Raw genomic sequence first — 6,984 nt, forward strand, 5'->3', positions numbered from 1 at the left:
AAGAAATAAGAAGCCGCGTCATGGCTGGCGGGGCGGGGAGATAAGTGTCGGGAGATAGCGGGATGGTCGTGCTGGGAGGCTGAGGGGGGTAGTAGCTTGGTTGTGAGGGAGGGACGAGACACGAGAGGTGAGGGTAGTTAAGTAGACACACGGACTGGAAGAAAAGATACTCATGGTTGCATTGATACACAGACCAAAGGAAGTGAGTTTCCGTGTCTTGCATCTATTCTGTCCTCTTCCTGACCCTGTGTTGCTTTTACACGAGGCACAGAGAGATGGGTCGTGTGCCGAAGGAATAGAGAAAAGAGGAGAGTAGCTATATAGATGCAAAGAACAGAAGAAGGGAATTCTCAGTTAGGAGGTACAGAGACAGGTGGATTTACATAGATAGATTACATTAAGGAGATTTACATATACAGTATACAGTGAAAGGAACTATATACAATGACACACAGACAACAAAAACTTTACAGTTCCTACAAGACCTTTGTGATTTAACAGAGAGAGAGAGAGAGAGAGAGAGAGAGAGAGAGAGAGAGAGAGAGAGAGATGCCAATAGCTAAAAAGAGCATAGTAGCTACGAACAGTGAGTGAAATAATAGAAATGCGTTATTTAATAACTCGTTGATGGGTGAACCATTGTTTATTCATAACAATAACAACCTGCTTTTTATCACAAGATCTGTTAGTAATATTTCATGCATGTCACTCTTACAGTACAGTATGAGTTATATACGGTACTGCTTTCATCTGCATATCCATCAGTCTATTTTTCTATCAGTCGATCTATTCCGTAACGTCATATCAAGGCATCTCATCCCGGGAGTGGCGACAAAATTGGCCGAATTCTTGGTGGCATAGGAGGCTTCGCAGCATTTTTTTTCTTAAGAGATTTATTATGCGTACTACATTATTTATATAATCTCTCGTAAACTATTTGTGACATTTATATATCGACATAGTTTACATGAGTGATTTACAAGGGGATATAAGAAATAGCTGTCAAAATAAATCGCTAAAGAAGAGGTGCTACGAATTTTCCAAGATACATAAACAATAGTATTCAACGTGCCGGTAAGACATACCTTTAGCAGAGAAGGGGGTTAATGAAGACTTCATCTAATTACCCCAGCTCGATAAGTCTCCCCAAAACTAAATAAATCACTTTGTGGTAGCAGTGATAGAACAATTATACATCATCGGAGGAAGGTGTAATGTTTCATTCTTGCTGCTTCCAAACCATTCACTCTGCGTATTAATCTGCCTGTGTGATATAACATGTGTGATAAGAACCTAAGCATGGCATTGTGTGTGCTGGTGCCAGGCCCACCAAGTGACCCGCCTACCATTTATTAACCCAACACCACCTGCACCATCCATAATAAAAGGGAAGAACCCTACCTCAAATGGAATTGGCTTCCATAGAAGCAGGAACTAAATTGGCCAGGTATTTAACCATTACTTTTGAAACTCAGTTTGGAGATATTTATATAAGGACTGACAGTGAGATTTGTCTCTACTGGATAGGAAAGGAAGACAGTAAAATTCCTTTCGTCCTCAATAGAGTGAAGACCATGAAAGAACCGTCTTCCAAATTTAGATTTATTCATGCATCCTTCAATCAAAACCCAACTGATCTGCCCTCTAGAGGCTCGACTGTAAGGAGATTGATCAGAGATGACTTGTGGTTCAAGGGTCCCAAATGGTTAGTTACTAAAAAATGGCCTGAGCAGAAACAGTATAGTATTGCTGAGGTTAGTGTTGTAAACCTTGATCCTGTAGTACCTGAGTCAGATGTGTTGACATCAGTAGATTTTCATCAATAAGACAATACCTTAACACTACTAAATTCGTTGAAAAATGTTTGAATAAGAAAGTGGGGTTTGAAAAATTTGAGCCCATGGAATATTGGGTGAAAAAGCTGCAAAAGAAATATTACGGAGATATTCTTGACAACGGCCATACCACGTTGAGTACACCGCTTCCCGTCCGATCAGCGAAGTTAAGCAACGTTGGGTCTGGTTAGTACTTGGATGGGTGACCGCCTGGGAACACCAGATGCTGTTGGCATAACGTTCTCTTTTGTGTCAAGTGGGGTTGGTGGAGGATTAGTGCCCCTCCCTGTAAAACAATTAACTCTAAGCCTTGGCCACCCCGTTTGGGATACATGGTGTCTGGCAATGAATGAAGATGAATTTTTGACCTTTTTACGCCAAGGCACTAGCAGCAATAAAATGCTGGTAAGAGATTTAGGATTATTCTTAGACGGAAAGGGTCTAGTCGGATGCAGTGGCAAAATAGTAAAGACTAATTTGCCTCTCCAAACTTGACATCCTGTGTTGTTACCCAAGAATAATTTATTTTGTACAATTAATTGTTAAGGAAGCCCATGAGTTAACTCTTCATGGAAGTGTGCCATAGACTGGCCAGAGTCCGAGAAACGTTTTGGATTCCTATGGGTAGACAGGTTGTAAAGAAATATTTCAAGAGTATAATTATACGTAGGAGGTATGAACAACGACCATGTGACTATCCAGGACCACCTGCTTTACCAAAGGATAGGGTAAATGTAAGTCGGCCCTTCAAAGTAGCTGGAGTTGATTACACAGGGGCTATAACTGTTACGGGTGAGGGAACTCCCTCTAAAATGTATATAGGTTTGCTTACTTGCACCTACACAAGGGCAGCCTATCTGCAAATGGCTGAAGATTTATGTTCAGAGACATTTCTGAACATGTTTAGATTTGCAGCAAGACGGTCTTGTCCTAGTAAATTAAGAGGCGACAACGGAACCAATTTTGTTGGAGCATCACCTCAGATTTTAAGTATAATGAATGACCCAAAGGTTAAGTCGACCCTGGGAATCCGAAATTGTACCTGGCAGTTTGTAGCTCCTAGAGACCCATGGCAAAATGGATTCACTGAACGAATGAAATAGTATTGTGACGAACTGCCTAAGGAAAACCTTACACAGAACTAAACTCACTAGAGAAGAGCTAAGAACAGTAACAGCTGATGTTAAGGATACAATTAATGATAGACCTTTAACCTATCTGGATGATACTAGTGTATCAACTGAAGCCTTGACACCAGCTCATATGTTGTACGACAGAAAGCTCCGTCTGGTGCCTTGTGTTGATATCCAGGAGGAAGTAGATGATCCCATCATAAAGTATAATGAACTAGGGCAACATCTGTGTGAAGGATATCAACGTTTGAAAAAGGTATTGGACATCTGGCACAGACATTGGGGCGAAGATTATCTTTTGAGCCTAAGAGAGAGAGGTTTTATCAGGCTCAAGCTGCCAGTAACAAGTCATTCATAGACATAGGAGATTTGGTCTTAGAAGAAACAGATCAACCAAGATCCCAGTGGCCATTAGCTAAAGTCATCTCCACACATCCGGATTCGGAGATGCTGAGACATGTTAAAATTAAATGCAGGAGACATATCAATACAAAAACCATTGCAAAATTGGTGCCCCTTGGTTAACATCTATCCCTGAGATATTGAATGATGGAGACCAATTGAGTGACGATGCACGATCTAGAGGGGCTGCAGCACAAGGTTCTCGAGACTTGTGGGGAGATCTTCTGGCTAGGGGTCACATTGCATGATACAGCGTATCATTCTTTGCCTGGCGCCAAAATTGGAAACTATTTTTCTCCAGAACAAGATATCTTGTGTGTAACAGTAAAATGTGCAAGTTGAAAATAGTTTTCCGTGTTGAAAGCAGAGGAAAATTCCAGAGAAAGTTATTGCTACTTCAAGTGGTTTATTTACCCAGGGATTTACTTTAGTTTCTTGTTAATAAACCTTATTATTAATAAATTAAATGCTAATGCATTTAACTTTTATGGACAGCTATAATGTAAATACGTGTATAAATACTTAGGAAGATTCCACTGTTCCCGAATGCGCCTGTATGTTGTGGTGACGTGGAAAATGGGAGACGGTATTATACCTTAATGTACATAAAATAAGTATTTGTTCTTATTCTTATTTCAAAATAAGATTGATTTGTTACGTTACACCTCCCTTGTAAAAATCCTGAGGTAATTAATTGTGTTTAAGTAACTGTAATTAAATAATTTTTGGCATCTCTGAATCCTGGGAGGGCGAGGAGATACACCATTGCTCAGTCCCTTAAGTTCGTTCAAGCTGCATGCTGTAAATTAGTTGCACCAGGATGCTTGGATAGACCCTTGCAAACCTAACCAAGACTGCTAGCCCTTTGTGGTCTGTCATTCCGACACTATCTACAGGTATCTAAGTATTCTTAGAGACTTGGCCAAATTGAGAAGCAGCTAGGATATGAGGAGAAAGAATAGGTGAGTTAGGGTTAGTTATACCCACTCATTTAAAGAGACTCCTATTACATAGTATAACTTGGTGTTAACAGTAGCATAACTTCTGATCCAACGGGAGTTGATTCTTAGCTACAGAAGTTAAAATTACAGCAAAACTGCCCAGCAAAACAGCCTGCTGCAGTATGTTATTCATAACTGCTGAAAGCTCTCTGAGTTGTACAAGTACCTAATTTTCTGTCAATAGGAAAGAAAATAAGAAAGAAAGAAAGAGAATAAGCTAATCAGTCAATTAATTACTGAGAAATAATTTATCAGGTTTCGGAGTGTCTGATTGTTATCTGTCCTAATTACCTTGAACAGTTACTTTATATTGTTTGTCCAGTTATATTCACAGTCAGACAAAAGTTTACTGATAAAGAACTATACAGTTTGACAATAGCCACTGAGCTACGTGATATAGTTACAAAAGGACGATTATCTGGGCCATTTACAGGTGAAAGAACTATATAAGTGTCTCGACATGAATTTGCCCGTGACGCAACTCGTAAGATAAGTGGTGTTAACGTTTTTCATCTCATGGGCTTGTACAACTTCGTTGTGGCTGGAGGTTTGCCGATGAAAACAAACACACATGGTTAAATGAACAGCCGCATACAGATTTTTACAGATGTTGTAAGACCTGACGATGACTCGCCAAATATTCGTAGTGATAGACTTAGGCTCTGGCTGCTGAGGCGGAACTGGGCCACTCCCACAACTTAAATAGCAAGTCGTGGTTGCATGAAATTGAATGAGTCTTAGTTATGAGGTAGGAATGGGTCTCTTTGGTTACTAGTCGAATCAACCCTCTATTCCGACTACACTTAGCCATCAACCGAGATAAAGATTACAGATTTTTTGTCAGATAAGAGTAAACGCAGAGTTATCTGCTTGGTATTTCACACATGCATCACTTCCCTGCTGTGTTCCAGCACACATCTGTGTGTTGCACAAACTCATCACTACATCTGACACACGCATCACTTTCTTCTCTGAATTTCACACACGCACACGCATCACTGTAAAATTCGGGTCCGAAAAACTTGCTTGGAGCTCCAAACATCATGTCGTTAGAGGTGGGTGGAGAGAATTATTTTTATAATGCCTTATAATGCAGGCAGTCATTAGCATGTCTAGCTGAGATAATCACAGAGGAAGCTGGTAATTAAAGCTACAAGTGGGGTGAAATTATGCTTAGGTAAAACCAGAACGGCGGCAGTCAGCACCACGAGCATGCGGACACGTTAATGTGATGTTTATATGTACAGATAAGGTGCAGTAGGCAGGAGGAGGGAGAAACTATACTCTTTCCACAGTAATTTGGCCTAAGATTGAAATATATACAATTTGATTCTTGAATCATACGAATAGATTAAAGCTAGAATATGAAGCTAATCATGTAGTGTTGTGAAAACGATGAATAGTCGAAGTATTGTTTTATTCTGTAACAGTGTTATGTGAAATAAGCTACAAAATGAAACAAATCTGGGCCAAGTTATGGTACAAAGAGTGTAGCAGGCAAACGTTACAAGTCGTTATTTGATGGATATATGTCTGTCTGTCATGGCATGGAGGCATCGTTAACCTCTTCAGTCCGATGACATTCATTTATCTTTCTCTTGATACCACCAGACGATTTTATTCGGCTAAGGTAGAACTTGTAGGTTAATAGTGAATGGGTCAGTGAAAGCTGTATCTGACTCCTCCAGTTCGAAAAATCTCTTCAGAAGTGGATAAAATCATCTGGTGGTAACAGGAATGGAATGAAAAATACGTCACTGGAGTCAAGTGGGTAAACTATATAGTCTAATGATACATACTTCGTTTATTCATACTACCTACAGACGGGTTTACGCAGGTTTAGTGAAATTTTTTGAGCTCAAGTGGTAGCATGTATATAAGTGTATGTGGCAGGAAAAAAAAAAAAAAAAAAGACCATTGAGTCATTGCCTCGAGTAAGACTTATGCTGCATGAAAAACAAACCCTAAAATTGGGATGAACCACAATATCTGTACATTGCACACACTGTTCGTATTTTTATGGAAGTACACTCTGGCAGTAAGGGTATTGTTCAGTTCATACCGCTTGGCACAGAATGGTTTTATTCATACTGTACAGTCGGGGACACAAATTCACCTATATCACCCCTCTTCTGCTTCTGATTTTCATCGAAGGGAAATTATTCCTGAGTTGACAGGTATGCTTCTCTGCCCGGAGATGAATCTTTTTTAATAGGATGCGATAGTAAAGGTAAGGGTGTCTGAAGCAGACGCAGGGGAACAGTGGGTAAACTTTTTTCCCTGACTGCAGACAGACCACACACTGTAGGTACACCTTGCACCCACCGCTGGTGCACTTTAAGTACTCGCTGCTACACACGTAAGCTATTAATTAACAATGTGCATGACAGACTTGGTGGAATGCAGCCACAAAACGAAATTCATTCCCATGATTTAAACTAGGTCGTTTGCACGCACCACCACTTCAATATATAAGAAAACTGTATCACACTGTAGTAGTAGTAGTAGTGGTGGTAGTATTAGTATTAGTATTAGGATTAGCAGTAGTAGTAGTAGTAGTAGTAGTAGTAGTAGTGGTCATGGTCGTACCCGTGGTCGTGGTCGTAGTCGTCG

General features: G+C 40.1%; 1 non-coding gene across 1 annotated transcript; it reads left to right on the plus strand.

Moving 5' to 3' along the window:
- The first annotated feature begins 1,951 nt into the window (after positions 1 to 1,951).
- Positions 1,952 to 2,070, plus strand: LOC145416977 (5S ribosomal RNA). Its single transcript, XR_013900372.1, has one exon. It is a non-coding gene; the product is annotated as a 5S ribosomal RNA (ribosomal RNA).
- The last annotated feature ends 4,914 nt before the right edge of the window (positions 2,071 to 6,984 follow it).

Source organism: Coenobita brevimanus, chromosome 13, assembly GCF_032717465.1.
Source record: "Coenobita brevimanus isolate Jiangsu-jjx chromosome 13, ASM3271746v2, whole genome shotgun sequence".
Lineage (NCBI taxonomy): Eukaryota > Metazoa > Arthropoda > Malacostraca > Decapoda > Coenobitidae > Coenobita > Coenobita brevimanus.